Source organism: Salmo trutta, chromosome 2, assembly GCF_901001165.1.
Source record: "Salmo trutta chromosome 2, fSalTru1.1, whole genome shotgun sequence".
In the NCBI taxonomy this organism is placed as follows: Eukaryota; Metazoa; Chordata; class Actinopteri; order Salmoniformes; family Salmonidae; genus Salmo; species Salmo trutta.
In genome coordinates, this window is record NC_042958.1 from 7,103,962 (window position 1) to 7,123,381 (window position 19,420).

Below are 19,420 nucleotides of genomic sequence, written 5' to 3' on the forward strand. Positions count from 1 at the left end.
GTTTAGTGTGTGCATGCGTGCGTTTAATGTGTACGTGTGTACGTGCGTGCGTTTAGTGTGTACGTGCGTGCATTTAATGTGTACGTGTGTACGTGCGTGCGTTTAGTGTGTACGTGCGTGCATTTAGTGTACTTGCGTGCGTGCGTTTAGTGTGTACGTGCGTACTTGCGTGCGTGCGTGCGTTTAGTGTGTACATGCGTGCGTTTAATGTGTACGTGTGTACGTGCGTGCGTTTAGTGTGTACGTGCGTGCATTTAGTGTGTACTTGCGTGCGTGTGTTTAGTGTGTGCGTGCGTGCGTGCGTGCGTGCGTTTAGTGTGTACGTGCATACTTGCGTGCGTGTGTTTAGTGTGTGCTTGCGTGCGTGCGTTTAGTGTGTACGTGCATACTTGCGTGCGTGTGTTTAGTGTGTACGTGCGTACTTGCGTGCGTGCGTTTAGTGTGTACGTGCGTGCATTTAGTGTGTACGTGCGTGCGTGCGTTTAGTGTGTACGTGTGTACGTGCGTGCGTTTAGTGTGTATGTGCGTACTTGCGTGCGTGCGTTTAGTGTGTACGTGTGTTCGTGCGTGCGTTTAGTGTGTACGTGCGTTCGTGCGTGCGTTTAGTGTGTACGTGCGTACTTACGTGCGTTTAGTGTGCACGTGCATACTTGCGTGCGTACGTTTAGTGTGTACGTGCGTACTTGCGTGCGTACGTTTAGTGTGTACGTGCGTTCGTGCGTGCGTTTAGTGTGTACGTGCGTACTTGCGTGCGTTTAGTGTGTACGTGCGTGCGTTTAGTGTGTACGTGCGTACTTGCGTGCGTGCGTGCGTTTAGTGTGTACGTGCGTTCGTGCGTGCGTTTAGTGTGTACGTGCGTTCGTGCGTGCGTTTAGTGTGTACGTGCGTTCGTGCGTGCGTTTAGTGTGCACGTGCGTACTTGCGTGCGTACGTTTAGTGTGTACGTGCGTACTTGCGTGCGTACGTTTAGTGTGTACGTGCGTTCGTGCGTACGTTTAGTGTGTACGTGCGTACTTGCGTGCGTACGTTTAGTGTGTACGTGCGTTCGTGCGTGCGTTTAGTGTGTACGTGCGTACTTGCGTGCGTACGTTTAGTGTGTACGTGCGTACTTGCGTGCGTTTAGTGTGTACGTGCGTTCATGCGTGCGTTTAGTGTGTACGTGCGTTCATGCGTACGTTTAGTGTGTACGTGCGTACTTGCGTGCGTACGTTTAGTGTGTACGTGCGTACTTGCGTGCGTACGTTTAGTGTGTACGTGCGTTCGTGCGTGCGTTTAGTGTGTACGTGCGTTCGTGCGTGCGTTTAGTGTGTACGTGCGTTCGTGCGTGCGTTTAGTGTGTACGTGCGTACTTGCGTGTGTTTGTTCACCTCAACCATTGACGGAGGCTTAAGTTTCTCACTCATTGTTTGGTTATTCTGTCAACATGTGGTCTGTCGATTATTGTCTGCATTGTTGGGATTGAACAGTGAGTGATGTGTGTAAGTGTGTGGCTTTAATATCTTATTGTAGCTAATGTTATAATATGGTTATGTCTACTCCAGTGTCATGCCTGAGGCCATGCCCTACAGTTCTCTCTGTCAAGTTGGCTGAAGTACATCAACATACTGTAGGCCTATCAGATCTCAAGAAAAGTCACTTTCCCTGTTTTGAGTTACTAGTGGCCAAATACCTCTGTGATACCTGTCGTGATTTGAAGTGAACTATCCCTGAGGTGATCTATCCCTGAGGTGATCTATCCCTGAGGTGAACTATCCCTGAGGTGATCTGAACTATCCCTGAGGTGAACTATCCCTGAGGTGATCTATCCCTGAGGTGAACTATCCCTGAGCTGATCTATCCCTGAGGTGAACTATCCCTGAGCTGATCTGAACTATCCCTGAGGTGATCTATCCCCGAGGTGAACTATCCCTGAGGTGATCTGAACTATCCCTGAGGTGATCTATCCCTGATCTGAACTATCCCTGAGGTGATCTATCCCCGAGGTGAACTATCCCTGAGGTGATCTGAACTATCCCTGAGGTGATCTATCCCCGAGGTGAACTATCCCTGAGGTGATCTGAACTATCCCTGAGGTGATCTATCCCCGAGGTGAACTATCCCTGAGGTGATCTGAACTATCCCTGAGGTGAACTTTCCCTGAGGTGATCTATCCCTGAGGTGATCTATCCCTGAGGTGATCTATCCCTGAGGTGATCTATCCCTGAGGTGATCTATCCCTGAGGTGATCTATCCCTGAGGTGATCTATCCCTGAGGTGAACTTTCCCTTTAAGTGTAGAATACTTGTGTGTATTTAATCCAGTGTGCTGTCACTGGGGTAGTGACAGAGTGGTGCTGTACAGTGCTGTTGATAGTGTGACCTGGGACTGGGGTAGTGACAGAGTGGTGCAGTACAGTGCTGTTGAACGTGTGCCCTGGGACTGGGGTAGTGACAGAGTGGTGCTGTACACTGCTGTTGATTGTGTGACTGGGGTAGTGACAGAGTGGTGCGGTACAGTGCTGTTGATTGTGGGACTGGGGTAGTGACAGAGTGGTGCTGTACAGTGCTGTTGAACGTGTGACCTGGCCTGGTAGTGAATCAGACCAGGAGGAATGTTGAAGACACCATCTCACTTAGATTAACGTCACAGCTGGACACTGGGCCTGTTTTAAACCTCATCAAATGACCTACAAGGCAGCGACACAACCAGCAGACTCTACACAGCACATGTTTTCATTCGACAGGTATTTTATTTCAGCTATCGTTGCTTATTCTGGGTTTGAAGAAACGAGGAAGCAGGGCACTTCCGCATGAAATTAACACTAGATATAAAACAAGTATAGGAAATATACAGTATATTATCGCGGACATAAGTGTTGGAATTGTTGATATTGGTCCGTCCCATTGTGTTCAAAGCAGCCCAAAGAGTTTGATTCATTTGAAACCTGCCTTCCTTGACTTTATAGGCTAGTAACAGAATGTATTATGGTGATATTTGAAACAATGTAAACAGGCTGTATACCGATCTGCCCTACAAGACACTGTCTCTCTGGCCTTCTCTGTGTGAACTGTGAGTGAGATCCCGCTCTCTTTGAAGGCTGTGTATTGATTGATAAGGCAGGGGTTTGTCCTGTTGGTATTGACTGTAACTGTAACCATAGCTAGCTCCAGGTGGAGCTAGCTCCAGGCTCAGCCGGCTGCCCCCAGGGTTGAGGCTCTCTTTTGGGGAGGGTGACAGAGAGGCTTCTCTGAGTCACCGGCCTATAGCAGGAGGACTGTGGTCACACCGGGCATCCCAGGCATGGCCCGGCCCACTGATGGCACACACACACACACACAGTTGTGCGTGGGGCTGGTGGGGGAAGTCCGCGGTGGGGGAAGTTTGTTGTTGTCACGGGGAAAGGTCTGATGGATACATTAATTTGTGAAAAATGTATTGAACTTGATGCAGCTAAAAGAAAGCATTATTACTCATCATGAATAAATACTATCAGCATCTTTAAATGCTTCCTGTCAAAACATCCAAGAGGATTATAATAGGGCCTTCCTGGACTACGATCATTTCCCACCACTGCAACCCTCTACTAGTTTGAACCACAAAATGGCTGCTCATTGTTCGGCTCCAGGTGAGCATAAATGGATGCGTGTCGGAACCAGAAAGAAGGAGAAGAAGCGTTCTCGGTTCGCCAGCCTTCTTCCTCTACGTCCAGACTTAAGACTTTCAAATCGCTTTGAGCCCCAGTACCAGCTAAATATTTCAAAAAACGAAAAGCGTTGTATTTGAGACAAATCATTCACTAAACCCTAAACCTCAACTAAATCTTGTAATAAATAATGTGGAAATTGAGAAAGTTGAGGTGACTAAACTGCTTGGAGTGACACTGGATTGTAACCTGTCATGGTCAAAACATATTGATACAACAGTAGCTAAGATGGGGAGAAGTCTGTCCATAATAAAGCACTGCTCTGCCTTCTTAACAACATTATCAACAAGGCAGGTCCTACAGGCTCTAGTTTTGTCGCACCTAGACTACTGTTCAGTCGTGTGGTCAGGTGCCACAAAGAGGGACTTAGGAATATTGCAGTTGGCTGAGAACAGGGCAGCACGGTACACAGAGAGCTAACATTAATAATATGCATGTCAATCTCTCCTGGATCAAAGTGGAGGAGAGATTGACTTCATTACTACTTGTATTTGTGAGAGGTATTGACATGTTGAATGAACCGATCTGTCTCTTTGAACTACTGGCACACAGCTCAGACACCCATCCATACCCCATAAGACATGCCACCAGAGGTCTCTTCACAGTCCCCAAGTCCAGAACAGACTATGGGAGGCACACAGTACTACATAGAGCCATGACTACATGGAACTTTATTACACATCAGATAACTGATGCAGCAGTAAAATTAGATTTTAAAAACAGATAGCAACACATGCATACAAACACATGATAACATACGCACTATACAGTGCTAAGTGAGTTTCTGAATTCCATGGCACTCTGTTGTTGCTCTTCACTCAGAGATTTGAATTTATGGTGGATTAAAGTTTGGAGATGTTGTTGAGTCCGACGAATATCAAGGATGTCATCTTGTAAGACTACAACCTCTGGAGATAAACCAGACAATAGAGGAAGGTTGGGCATCAGAGGGAGGGCTAGCTCAGTACTTCCACACAGATCCATGTCAATAAGGGAGTAACTGGTTAGACCTCCTGTGGCCTGTGGTCCATACCGAGCCTTCAGATTCCCAGGGCTCTGGCCCAAATCAACTCCATTAACATTATGATTTGTATTGTCGGCTCGATGGTCAGACTGGCCCTGTGTATTCCCATTGACCGGTATGATATGGATGAGCACATTTTCTTGGGGTGAATCTATTGTTTTAATTCCACACAAAAGATTTGCTTTGGTTATTTCTCAATGTTGAGGTCCCATCTGGGGTGCCATTTTTTATGTAACGGTTTTGACTTGAGGTTATAATTTATAGGGCTGCCAGGTAGGTTGTGCCTACCAGAGAAAATATTAGTTTCTCCTTTTAGTTTGATAGGGAATGAGTCCCATCTGGTCCGTCAAGTCTACACCAATACAAAGGACTCATGTAAATGTCAGGATGGAAATACACTTTTCATGAACCCTTAAAACATTGGAAAGAACTTACAAAACAACTGTATTCTTTTGCGTGGATGTATTAAGAACATAAATGATCACACACAACAATATAACAATAGTGAGCTTTAAACAGCTCTGGTTCCTTCAGAAATGTCCTGTACCTCGGGCCTAAAAAGAGTCCAGCCCGGTAAACAAGTTCAGGGAACTCAACTGACCTTAGTCACGCAATGGTTGTCCGTTCATACAGTGTAGCGTAAACCCAGTGTCAATCATACAATGAAAATAACACATATTTTACCACACATTTCAATAAATCCTCAACTACAACTAACTACATAAATCATCACAGTATACATCACCCCAAAACAAATGAAATACCGTATACAAAAAAGGTTGTAGTCAGTCGGTCAGTCAGAGAAGCCAATCCGCCGACAGATCTCCAGCGGAGAAAGGCCACGAAAACCAACGGAGAGGTGTAGTCCACAGACCCAAAGAGTGGATCCGATCCTGGGTAGATTTTCTATTAGGCTACACAAAGCACACTTTTACATCAACGCAACAACGGAAGAGAGAAGCTTCAGAACTGAGGGTCGAACACATCCTCATTCATGTTTCCATCACAACTCCACTTTTGCGCAGCTTATGCTGGCTATTTAATTGGGAATTAAAGGGGAAGCGCTCTATTGGAAGAAGCACTATTTAATTGGGAATTAAAGGGGAAGCGCTCTATTGGAAGAAGCACTAATTAATTGGGAATTAAAGGAAAAGCGCTCTATTGGAAGGAGAAGCACTGAGACGGTTCAGAAACATTCAGGGCCGTCACAACATATACACATGGATTTTGCTGGACCCCAGAAAGAGTAGCTGCTGCCTTGACAGTAACTAATGGGGATCCAAAATAAACCCCAGAAAGAGTAGCTGCTGCCTTGACAGTAACTAATGGGGATCCATAATAAACCCCAGGAAGAGTAGCTGCTGCCTTGGCAGGAACTAATGGGGATCCAAAATAAACCCCAGGAAGAGTAGCTGCTGCCTTGGCAGGAACTAATGGGATCCATATTAAACCCCAGGAAGAGTAGCTGCTGCCTTGGCAGGAACTAATGGGGATCCAAAATAAACCCCAGGAAGAGTAGCTGCTGCCTTGGCAGGAACTAATGGAGATCCATAATAAACCCCAGGAAGAGTAGCTGGTGCCTTAGCAGGAACTAATGGGGATCCATAATAAACCCCAGAAAGAGTAGCTGCTGCCTTGACAGGAACTAATGGGGATCCATATTAAACCCAAGGAAGAGTAGCCGCTGCCTTGGCAGGAACTAATGGGGATCCATAATAAACCCCAGGAAGAGTAGCTGCTGTCTTGGCAGGAACTAATGGGATCCATAATAAACCCCAGGAAGAGTAGCTGCTGTCTTGGCAGGAACTAATGGGGATCCATAATAAACCCCAGGAAGAGTAGCTGCTGCCTTAGCAGGAACTAATGGGGATCCATAATAAACCCCAGGAAGAGTAGCTGCTGCCTTGGCAGGACACTAATGGGGATCCTTAATAAACCCCAGGAAGAGTAGCTGCTGCCTTGGCAGGACACTAATGGGGATCCATAATAAACCCCAGGAAGAGTAGCTGCTGCCTTGGAAGGAACTAATGGGGATCCATAATAAACCCCAGGAAGAGTAGCTGCTGCCTTAGCAGGAACTAATGGGGATCCATAATAAACCCCAGGAAGAGTAGCTGCTGCCTTGGCAGGACACTAATGGGGATCCTTAATAAACCCCAGGAAGAGTAGCTGCTGCCTTGGCAGGACACTAATGGGGATCCATAATAAACCCCAGGAAGAGTAGCTGCTGCCTTGGCAGGAACTAATGGGGATCCATAATAAACCCCAGGAAGAGTAGCTGCTGCCTTGGCAGGACACTAATGGGGATCCTTAATAAATACAAATACAGGGAACCAACCACCTGCTTGTAATTTCAGCCACCATGTCATGTGTGAACAGCATGGAGAAAAAGGTCTGTGTCAGCTGTCTGCAGATCAGTAGAAACAGGCCCGTGTCAGCTGTCTGCAGATCAGTAGAAACAGGCCCGTGTCAGCTGTCTGCAGATCAGTAGAAACAGGCCCGTGTCAGCTGTCTGCAGATCAGTAGAAACAGGCCCGTGTCAGCTGTCTGCAGATCAGTAGAAACAGGCCCGTGTCAGCTGTCTACAGTACAGTAGAAAGCTCTGCACAGGGCCTCACACACACACACACACACACACACACACACACACACACACACACACACACACACACACACACACACACGGTTGGCTGGGGCAGAGACCAGTCCTGTTGAAGTGAAAGTGGAAGGTGAATGAGTGCTGTTTTCAAACATTCAAAGACCACTGGGTGCCAGCCAGAGTGTGAGTCACTGCACACAAACATTCATATACAGTCAGTCTCACACACTCACACACACACACACACACACACACACACACACACACACACACACACACACACACACACACACACACACACACAGCGAGAGAGAGAGATACGGTACAGTTAGTTAGATTAACACGCACAGATGCAGAATGCCTGCTAAACCAGAAAGTGTCATCACCTTTCTTAGAAAGTGACATGATGACATCAGAGGTCAGAGTTCCTCTCGGCTGTTTTCTATCCGCTCGGTAGAGAACATGATGTCTTGTCTGGGGATTTGGGGATTTATTTAAACATTTGTGGTAATTAATTAAAGGTTTTATTAAAAGTTATATTTCAGGTTTTGAACTGATCATGGTTTGTGGCTCAGGTAAAGTTATTGAATTTTTTTTATGAACTTACAATCACCAGAATAAATACTAGACAGTCAGGGAGAATGGGACATTCCATAAATGTCATGGGGCTTATTGATTTAGTTATAATGTTTGAGTCACTCAGATAGCATAAGATCAAGTCATAGGCCATGGCGAAATGTGTAGAATTGCATGAAATTAGCTTTGAAACTGAAATGTTTCTCTCAGCCACATGGCGAAATGTGTGTAATTGCATGAAATTAGCTTTGAAACTGAAATGTTTCTCTCAGCCACATGGCGAAATGTGTAGAATTGCAGGAAATTAGCTTTAAAACAGCCAAACTGTCTCTGCGACCTAGAGGAGGGCCTCTAAAGCTGGCCCTGACATTGCGCTGTGCCCAGGGTGACTGTGCAGGAAGGTGATAGGAAAACCCACACACCAGTTAGGACACAGTGTACATTAAATAGTGCACCTGCAGTATCTACTATGTTTGCTGGGTCAACACGTAGGAGTGCCACTTAAACAAATCCAAGTCCATAGATTATGATTGGCATTACGTCAGGTTTGGCCCGTTGTCTGCTATTGTGGCTGTTTTGAAATGCCCTTAAAAACATTTATTTAATCTTTACTTCGCTTTGGAAGATTTTAGTTGTGAATCCCACAGGCTGTTTTTTTTTCCCTCCTTAAATGACGTTTTGCCTTTTAGCACGGTGGAACGTCAGCTTTGTTGATCGTTGTTTCATATTTCTCTATGACTCACCTGTGTGAGCTGTCAACTACTCCTTCTGTTTACACACTATAGTGATCTGTTGTAGCAGGTTAGAGAGAATTAACCAGAGCGCGCGCACACACACACACACACACACACACACACACACACACACACACCAACGGGTTAATGTTAGAATCCAGAAAGTACAGCAACACCGTTTGTGTTGTTTTCTTTCAAGAGAAACTCCACTAGTTTCAATTCAAGGTCAGTTTAAATGCCGTGATTGTGAAAGAAGCCAAGCTAGCCAGCTGCAATGAATAGGTCCACAGGCTGGAGTTATATTTGGTCTCGTCATTAGAGTTATATTGGGTCTCATCACTAGAGTTATATTGGGTCTCGTCATTAGAGTTATATTGGGTCTCATCATTAGAGTTATATTGGGTCTCATCATTAGAGTTATATTGGGTCTCATCATTGGAGTTATATTGGGTCTCATCATTAGAGTTATATTGGGTCTCATCATTAGAGTTATATTGGGTCTCATCATTAGAGTTATATTGGGTCTCATCATTGGAGTTATATTTGGTCTCATCATTAGAGTTATATTGGGTCTCATCATTAGAGTTATATTGGGTCTCATCATTAGAGTTATATTGGGTCTCATCATTAGAGTTATATTGGGTCTCATCATTAGAGTTATATTGGGTCTCATTAGAGTTATTGGGTCGCATTATTAGAGTTATATTGGGTCTCATCATTGGAGTTATATTGGGTCTCATCATTAGAGTTATATTGGGTCTCATCATTAGAGTTATATTGGGTCTCATCATTGGAGTTATATTGGGTCTCATCACTAGAGTTATATTGGGTCTCATCATTAGAGTTATATTGGGTCTCATCATTGGAGTTATATTGGGTCTCATCATTGGAGTTATACTGGGTCTCATCATTGGAGTTATATTGGGTCTCATCATTGGATACTTCCATTGAAGCAACGTTGGTGGGTGTGGCATGGCTTATTCTCCCCTCACAGACATGAGGCTGGTTTTACTAGTGAAACTGGGGACTGTTTTAACCACTCTGGCTTTCTGGTGTTAGCCCAGGCCTGAGAGTGGTACACACTCTCCACTGGAGACTGTGTGTACTACTGCAGCTTACAGGAACCTGAGAGAGGTATACCCTCCTCTCCACTGGAGACTGTGTGTACTACTGCAGCTTACAGGAACCTGAGAGAGGTATACCCTCCTCTCCACTAGAGACTGTGTGTACTACTGCAGCTTACAGGAACCTGAGAGTGGTATACCCTCTCCACTAGAGACTGTGTGTACTACTGCAGCTTACAGGAACCTGAGAGAGGTATACCCTCTCCACTAGAGACTGTGTGTATACTACTGCAGCTTACAGGAACCTGAGAGAGGTACACCCTCTCCACTGGAGACTGTGTGTACTACTGCAGCTTACAGGAACCTGAGAGTGGTACACCTTCTCCACTGGAGACTGTGTGTACTACTGCAGCTTACAGGAACCTGAGAGAGGTATACCCTCTCCACTGGAGACTGTGTGTACTACTGCAGCTTACAGGAACCTGAGAGTGGTACACCCTCCTCTCCACTGGAGACTGTGTGTACTACTGCAGCTTACAGGAACCTGAGAGAGGTACACCCTCTCCACTGGAGACTGTGTGTACTACTGCAGCTTACAGGAACCTGAGAGTGGTACACCTTCTCCACTGGAGACTGTGTGTACTACTGCAGCTTACAGGAACCTGAGAGTGGTATACACTCTCCACTAGAGACTGTGTGTACTACTGCAGCTTACAGGAACCTGAGAGTGGTATACCCTCTCCACTAGAGACTGTGTGTACTACTGCAGCTTACAGGAACCTGAGAGAGGTATACCCTCTCCACTAGAGACTGTGTGTACTACTGCAGCTTACAGGAACCTGAGAGAGGTATACCCTCTCCACTGGAGACTGTGTGTACTACTGCAGCTTACAGGAACCTGAGAGAGGTACACCCTCCTCTCCACTAGAGACTGTGTGTACTACTGCAGCTTACAGGAACCTGAGAGAGGTATACCCTCTCCACTAGAGACTGTGTGTACTACTGCAGCTTACAGGAACCTGAGAGAGGTATACCCTCTCCACTAGAGACTGTGTGTACTACTGCAGCTTACAGGAACCTGAGAGAGGTACACCCTCCTCTCCACTAGAGACTGTGTGTACTACTGCAGCTTACAGGAACCTGAGAGAGGTATACCCTCTCCCCTAGAGACTGTGTGTACTACTGCAGCTTACAGGAACCTGAGAGTGGTATACCCTCTCCACTAGAGACTGTGTGTACTACTGCAGCTTACAGGAACCTGAGAGAGGTATACCCTCTCCACTAGAGACTGTGTATACTACTGCAGCTTACAGGAACCTCCCATAGACTGTTTGAGCCTTACACTCTGTATTGTGAATGTTCACGTTTCAGTTGATTTGTATAGCTCCAGAGGGAAATACAATACAAAACATTTACAGCAGTGGAGGCTGGTGGGAGGAGCTGTAGGAGGAGGGGCTCATTGTAATGTCTGGAATGGAATCAGACACATGAAACCACATTTTTTCCCATTACAATGAGCCTGTACTCATATAGCTCCTCCCACCAGCCTCCTCTGATTTACAGACAGTGTAAAACCAGTCTCGATACTATACATTTTGTCATTGACTCAACAGTGTAACATTGGCAGGGCTATCAAATGAGAAGTACCTGAAAAGCAGTGGAGGCTGCTGAGGGGAGGACGGCTCATGGTAATGGCTGGAACGGAACGAATGGAATGGAAACAAACACATGGAAACCATGGAAACCATGTGTTGGATGTATTTGATATCATTCCACTGATTCTGCTCCAGTCATTACCACGAGCCCATCCTCCCTAATTAAGGTGCCTCCAACCTCCTGTGCTGAAAAGGCAAAAAGGTAGGTGTTGTTTCCCTTGTTCCTCAGTGCCCATATAGTCACCAACCAGACTGTCCAGCAGATGGCGCTCCTGGCATGTTATAGTGTTATACACTGACAAAACATTAAGATCACCTGCTCATTCCATGACAGACTGACCAGGTGAATCCAGGTGAAAGTTATGATCCCTTATTGATGTGACTTGTTAAATCCACTTCAATCAGTGTAGATGACGGGTAGGAGACAGGTTAAAGGACTTTTAAGCCTTGAGACAGTTGAGACATGGATTGTGTATGTGTGCCATTCAGAGGGTGAATGGACAAGACAAAATATTTAAGTGCCTTTGAACAGAGTATGGTAGTAGGTGCCAGGCGCACCGTTTTGAGTGTGTCAAGAACTGCAACGCTGCTGGGTTTTTCACACTGAACCCACTGGGTGGTGGACCATTCTTGTGTGTATCAAGAATGGTACACCACCCAAAGGACATCCAGCCAACTTGACACAACTGTGGGAAGCATTGGAGTCAACATTGGCCAGCATCCCTGTGGAACACTTTCGACACCTTGGAGTCCAAGCCCCGAACGAACTGAGGCTGTCCTGAGGGCAAAAGTACACTGTGTATATACACAGCTCTGTGAAAAGAGAAAGAGACAGCGAGAGAGAGGCGGTAGCCCTGTAGCACACTGGCTGGTGAAACTCTTTGTTTACGTACATACGTAGACAATGTGAAACATGCAGAGAGGGGACAAAGATTTCAAAGAGAGGGAGGAAGTTAGATTTCAAGATTTCAAAGAGAGGGAGGAAGTTAGATTTCAAGATTTCAAAGAGAGGGAGGAAGTTAGATTTCAAGATTTCAAAGAGAGGGAGGAAGTTAGATTTCAAGATTTCAAAGGGGGGTTTAGATTTAGAGAAGTGCACTACGGGTTAGCTGTCCTCACTGCACTGGATGTGTGAGTTCTGCCTGGCTGGGAGGGAGGGAGAGAGAGAGGGAAGGAGGGAGAGAGAGAGAGGGGAGGGAGGAGGGAGGGAGAGAGAGGGGAGGGAGGGAGGGAGGGAGGGAGAGAGAGAGAGAGAGAGAGAGAGAGAGAGGGAGGGAGAGAGAGAGAGAGGGGAGGGAGGGAGGGGAGGGAGAGAGCGAGAGAGGGAAGTAGAGAGGGAGAGAGAGGGAAGGAAGGGGGGAGAGAAAGGTAAGGAGGGAGGCAGGGAGGGGGGTAGGGAGGGAGGGAGAGGGAAGGAGGGAGGGGAGAGAGGGAAGGAGGGAGGGAGAGATAGAGGGAAGGAGGGAGAGAGAGAGGGAAGGAGGGAGGGAAAGGGGGAAGGAGAGGGAAGGAGAGAGGGAGAGGGAAGGAGAGAGGGAGAGGGAAGAAGGGAGAGAGAGGGAAGGAGGAAGGGAGAGAGAGAGAAGGAGGGAGGAAGAGGGAAGAAGGTTTTGCTGGAACGTGTGCTACTCTGCTCTGCTCTGCTCAGCACTAACCCCAATCCATTTCTCTGATACACCATTGGCACATGCATCCTAATCTTGTTGATTGAGGAATCCAGGGGGAGGAGGGGACAGTGTAAAAAGGGAAGAATGGGGGAGAGATTAGAGAGAGAGACAGAGATAGAGACAGACAGAGGACTTTAAGTCTCAGCCTGTTGGGAAATGAAAACATAGAGAGAGAGAGAGAACCTGACATTAGTCCTCCAGGGTCGGTGAAAGATGACACCGTATGACTTGGCAGATTCTCGCAGTGTCCGTTGGTCACATGACCCTATAGCTGTGTCTATCTCGTTGGCCTGATCATCAACCAGCCTTTCCCCTGTCTGTCTGTCTGTCTGTCTGTCTGTCTGTCTGTCTGTCTGTCTGTCTGTCTGTCTGTCTGTCTGTCTGTCTGTCTGTCTTAGTTTGTCCGTCTGTCTGTCAGTCGGTCTAATAAACTTTCAAACAGATAACCTGCATTGGATTTCTCTTTCTTGACCAATGTTCCTCAAATTAACCTCTTGTTGATTCTGTGAATGTTGCTTTTTGCTTTTCAATGTTTGTTGGTTCTCTCTTATCTCCTATTCAAATTATACAGTTGAAGTCGGAAGTTTAGAAACACTTAGAGTCATTAAAACTCGTTTTTCAACCACTCCACAAATTTCTTGTTAACAAACTATAGTTTTGGCAAGTCGGTTAAGACATCTACTTTGTGCATGAAACAAGTCATATTGCAACAGTTGTTTACAGACAGATTATTTCACTTATAATTCACTGTATCACAATTCCAGTGGGTCAGAAGTTTACATACACTAAGTTGACTGTGCCTTTAAACAGCTTGGAAAATTCCAGAAAATGATGTCATGGCTTTAGAAGCTTCTGATAGGCTAATTGGCATCATTTGAGCCCATTGGAGGTGTACCTGTGGATGTATTTCAAGGCCTACCTTCAAACTCAGTGCTTCTTTGCTTGACGTCATGGGAAAATCAAAAGAAATCAGCCAAGACCTCAGCATTTTTTTTTTGTAGACCTCCACAAGTCTGGTTCATCCTTAGGAGCAATTTCAAAATGCCTGAAGGTACTATGTTCATCTGTACAAACAGTAGTACGCAAGTATAAACACCATGGGACCACGCAGCCATCATACCGCTCAGGAAGGAGACGCGTTCTGTGTCCTAGAGATGAACGTACTTTGGTGCGAAAAGTGCAAATCAATCCCAGAACAACAGGAAAGGACCTTGTGAAGATGCTGGAGGAAACGGGTACAAAAGTACCTATATCCACAGTAAAATGAGTCCTATATCGACATAACCTGAAAGGCCGCTCAGCAAGGAAGAAGCCACTGCTCCAAAACCACCATAAAAAAGCCAGACTATGGTTTGCAACTGCACATGGGGACAAAGATCGTACTTTTTGGAGAAATGTCCTCTGGTCTGATGAAACAAAAATAGAACTGTTTGGCCATAATGACCATCGTTATGTTTGGAGGAAAAAGGGGGAGGCTTGCAAGCCAAAGAACAACATCCCAGCTGAGAAGCACGGGGGTGGCAGCATCACGGGGGAAGGAGAGGGAAGGAGAGAGGGAGAGGGAAGAAGGGAGAGAGAGGGAAGGAGGAAGGGAGAGAGAGAGAAGGAGGGAGGAAGAGGGAAGAAGGTTTTGCTGGAACGTGTGCTACTCTGCTCTGCTCTGCTCAGCACTAACCCCAATCCATTTCTCTGATACACCATTGGCACATGCATCCTAATCTTGTTGATTGAGGAATCCAGGGGGAGGAGGGGACAGTGTTAAAAGGGAAGAATGGGGGAGAGATTAGAGAGAGAGACAGAGATAGAGACAGACAGAGGACTTTAAGTCTCAGCCTGTTGGGAAATGAAAACATAGAGAGAGAGAGAGAACCTGACATTAGTCCTCCAGGGTCGGTGAAAGATGACACCGTATGACTTGGCAGATTCTCGCAGTGTCCGTTGGTCACATGACCCTATAGCTGTGTCTATCTCGTTGGCCTGATCATCAACCAGCCTTTCCCCTGTCTGTCTGTCTGTCTATCTGTCTGTCTGTCTGTCTGTCTGTCTGTCTGTCTGTCTGTCTGTCTGTCTGTCTGTGTAGTTTACCCTAGCGCTACAGCACCATATAACCTAGCACAGAGTGGGCTGTTTTCTCATTCAGAACATCCGTGGATGTTCTCAGATTATTGTCAGTGTGGGCCTAGCAGAGAGGCTGACCCCTGGTGGCCCAGAAGGACATTACATTACAGACAGTGTGTTAGATGGAGACAGATGGAGCCTCTGGCTCTGTGCCTGCTGGCTCTGTGTGAGATGCTGGTCGGGAGATGTCATGAATTATGCTAAATATACTATTTGAGTTGTTGGGACAGTTAAACTAGAACATACACTGATGTTTACAGCTCTACATCATAAACCATTCTATTATATATTATGCATGTTTTGACATTTGTGAATATAATTAACATGTTTCATCCATCCAAAACTGTCCTTCCTGCATCCCATTTAAATTCCATATCTAACCATACACCTCTGCCTGTCCCTGTCTCTGTACCCCTCCCACCCACCCACACACACCTCCCTCCAGAACCATGGCAGAGCTGGACCTGAGTCTGAGTGATGCTCTGACGGACAGCGTCCCCCAGGAGGGTCCAGAGGGCCTGGTGGAGAGAGACTTTGTGGCTCAGCTGGAGTCTGAGGCCTTCGATGACCAGGTGGGCGAGACGGTGGGCAAGACAGACTACATCCCCCTGCTGAACAATGATAGGACCAGGGCAGGTGAGCTGGCCTGAGGGGTTCTGGGGATGAGGGGATGGGGTTCTGGGGATGAGGGGATGGGGTTCTGGGGATGAGGGGATGGGGTTCTGGGGATGAGGGGATGGGGCATGAAGGGATGGGGAGGGGGCCTGAGGGGTTCTGGGGATGAGGGGCTGGGGAGGGGGCCTGAAGGGTAAGGGGTTCTGGGGATGAGGGGATGGGGAGGGGGCCTGAGGGGTTCTGGGGATGAGGGATGGGGAGGGGGCCTGAAGGGATGGGGAGGGGGCCTGAAGGGATGGGGAGGGGGCATGAAGAGATGGGGAGCTGGCCTGAGGGTAAGGGGTTCTGGGGATGAGGGGATGGGGAGGGGGCATGAAGGAGGTCATTGAGGTCAGTCACTAATACGCTAATGGGACAAGAGAAGGGGATTGGTTTGGTTGGTTGGTTGATTGATTGATGACAATGGGACATTTGAATGAGCACCTGCCATGCTAGCCAACTACTATTTTTGCATGTTGTGTGTCTGTAATTGTGTAATGACTTGGTGCTGCCTATCTTGGCCAGGACGCTCTTGAAAAATAGATTTCAAATCTCAATGAGCCCTTCCTGGTTAAATTAAGGTTAAATAAATCAAACTATAGAAGGTAATTAGCCTACAGTGAATAACTTAGAATTTATGCTCCTACGGGCTTCCAAGTGCACATCCTTCCTAGCCAGGGGACGGTGCTCAGGGAAGGAGGGGTGGCTGAGGTCGTGGTGCGGTGAGGTTTAAGACTCACGCTTTCCTCTCAAGATAATTCTCTCCTCTCAGGGTAATGCTCTCCTCTCAGGATAATTCTCTCCTCTCAGGGTAATGCTCTCCTCTCAAGATAATTCTCTCCTCTCAGGGTAATGCTCTCCTCTCAGGATAATTCTCTCCTCTCAGGGTAATGCTCTCCTCTCAAGATAATTCTCTCCTCTCAGGATAATTCTCTCCTCTCAGGGTAATGCTCCCCTCTCAGGGTAATGCTCTCCTCTCACAGTAATGCTCTCCTCTCAGGGTAATGCTCTCTTTGCAGGGTAATGCTCCCCTCTCAGGATAATTCTTTCCTCTCAGAGTAATGCTCTCCTCTCAGGATAATTCTTTCCTCTCAGAGTAATGCTCTCCTCTCAGAGTAATGCTCTCCTCTCAGGTTAATGCTCTCCTCTCAGGGTAATGCTCTCCTCTCAGGGTAATGCTCTCCTCTCAGGGTAATGCTCTCCTCGCAGGATAATTCTTTCCTCTCAGGTTAATGCTCTCCTCTCAGAGTAATGCTCCCCTCTCAGGGTAATGCTCCCCTCGCAGGATAAATCTTTCCTCTCAGAGTAATGCGCTCCTCTCAGAGTAATGCTCCCCTCTCAGGGTAATGCTCTCCTCTCAGGGTAATGCTCCCCTCTCAGGGTAATGCTCTCCTCTCACGGTAATGCTCTCCTCTCACGGTAATGCTCTCCTCTCACGGTAATGCTCCCCTCTCAGGGTAATGCTCTCCTCTCAGAGTAATGCTCTCCTCTCAGAGTAATGCTCTCCTCTCAGGGTAATGCTCTCCTCTCAGGATAATTCTTTCCTCTCAGAGTAATGCTCTCCTCTCAGAGTAATGCTCTCCTCTCAGGTTAATGCTCTCCTCTCAGGGTAATGCTCTCCTCTCAGGGTAATGCTCTCCTCTCAGGGTAATGCTCCCCTCGCAGGATAAATCTTTCCTCTCAGAGTAATGCGCTCCTCTCAGAGTAATGCTCCCCTCTCAGGGTAATGCTCTCCTCTCAGGGTAATGCTCCCCTCTCAGGGTAATGCTCTCCTCTCACGGTAATGCTCTCCTCTCACGGTAATGCTCCCCTCTCAGGGTAATGCTCCCCTCTCAGGGTAATGCTCTCCTCTCAGAGTAATGCTCTCCTCTCAGAGTAATGCTCTCCTCTCAGGGTAATGCTCCCCTCTCAGGGTAATGCTCTCCTCTCAGGGTAATGCTCCCCTCTCAGGGTAATGCTCTCCTCTCAGAGTAATGCTCTAATCTCAGAGTAATGCTCTCCTCTCAGGGTAATGCTCTCCTCTCAGAGTAATGCTCCCCTCTCAGGGTAATGCTCTCCTCTCAGGATGTGTGTGTGTGTAATGTTACGTAACCTTACGTAAGCATCTCCAGATAAGTGACTGATAATGCCACACAGCGGGACAAGGCCTGCCGTTTTGGATCTGACAGTGTGTCAGTCCAGCGGCTGTGGCCTGATTTTAGTGCAGTGTGTTTGTGTTTGTGCGTGTGTGTGTGTCCAGCAGACTGTGCCTCAGCTTTAGGCCATGTCTATTGTCTAGACAATCTGTCCAGAGTTGCAGACTGTGTGTGTGTTCAGTTTTCCATGATGGTTAACTTCAGAAGTGCTGTGGCCAGTAATCATGCCATGTGCGTTAGTTCCTAGCTGACACCGGCCAGCAGCATGCCACCCTTCATCCCACTGCTGGCTTACCTCTGAAGCTAAGCAGGGTTGGTCCTGGTTGGTCCCTAGATGGGAGACCAGATGCTGCTGGAAGTGGTGTTGGAAGGCCAGTAGGAGGCACTATTTCCTCTGGTCTAAAGAAATGCCCCAGGGCAGTGATTGGGGTTGTTGCCCTGTGTAGGGTGCTGTCTTTCAGATGGGACATTAAACAGGTGTCCTGACTCTCTGTGGTCACTAAAGATCCCATGGCACTTATTGTAAGAGTAGTGGTGTTAACCCCAGTGTCCTGGCTAAACTCCCAATCTGGTCACCTAATCATCCCCAGTTTACCACTAGCTCATTCTTCCTCTCCCCTGTAACTATTCCCCAGGTTGTTGCTGTAAATGAGAATGTTTTTTCAGTCAATTTACCTGGTAAAATAAACATACTGACACGCCTTGTTGGGGTATATGTGTGTGTCCAAGCAGAAAGCTAATAGGTAGTTGGCCTAATGTGTGTGTGTGTGTGTGTGTGTGTGTGTGTGTGTGTGTGTGTGTGTGTGTGTAAACAGATGCCGACCCTGTGTTGGAGAATGGCGAGCAGGGCGCACAAGGGGCACAAAAACCTGGTAAGAGTTAATTCTTCTGTCCTTGGCGACTCTGAAAGTACCACCTGATCGTCCTCATTTCCCTCCATCCTCTTTTACTTCCTGTGTCCTCGTCCTTCGCTTCTCTTATTTCACTTATTTCTCCTTTTGAGTGTTTTGAGTGTGTGTGGGTTTGCTCCTTTCATACGTTTATAGTCAACCAAGGACATTCAGGTCCGGATGTAAAGTTAGTTATATGTTGGTTGGACTTTTTGAGGTTCATCGACATCCTGTGATGCTCACGTAAGAGCACAAGGCCTTTCATTTGTATTTAATTTCCTCTCTACTCAGACTGTTTATAGAAAAACATCTTTACCTTGTCCTGTCTCTGAGGATGAGTAGCTGAAGTGACAGGATAAATCAAATCAAATCAAATTTATTTATATAGCACTTTGTATATCAGCTGAAATCTCAAAGTGCTGTACAGAAACCCAGCCTAAAAACCCCAAACAGCAAACAATGCATGTGAAAGAAGCACGGTGGCTAGGAAAAACTCCCTAGGAAAAACTCCCTAGAAAGGCCAAAAACCTAGGAAGAAACCTAGAGAGGAAGCAGGCTATGAGGGGTGGCCAGTCCTCTTCTGGCTGTGCCGGGTGGAGATTATAACAGAACATCGTCAAGA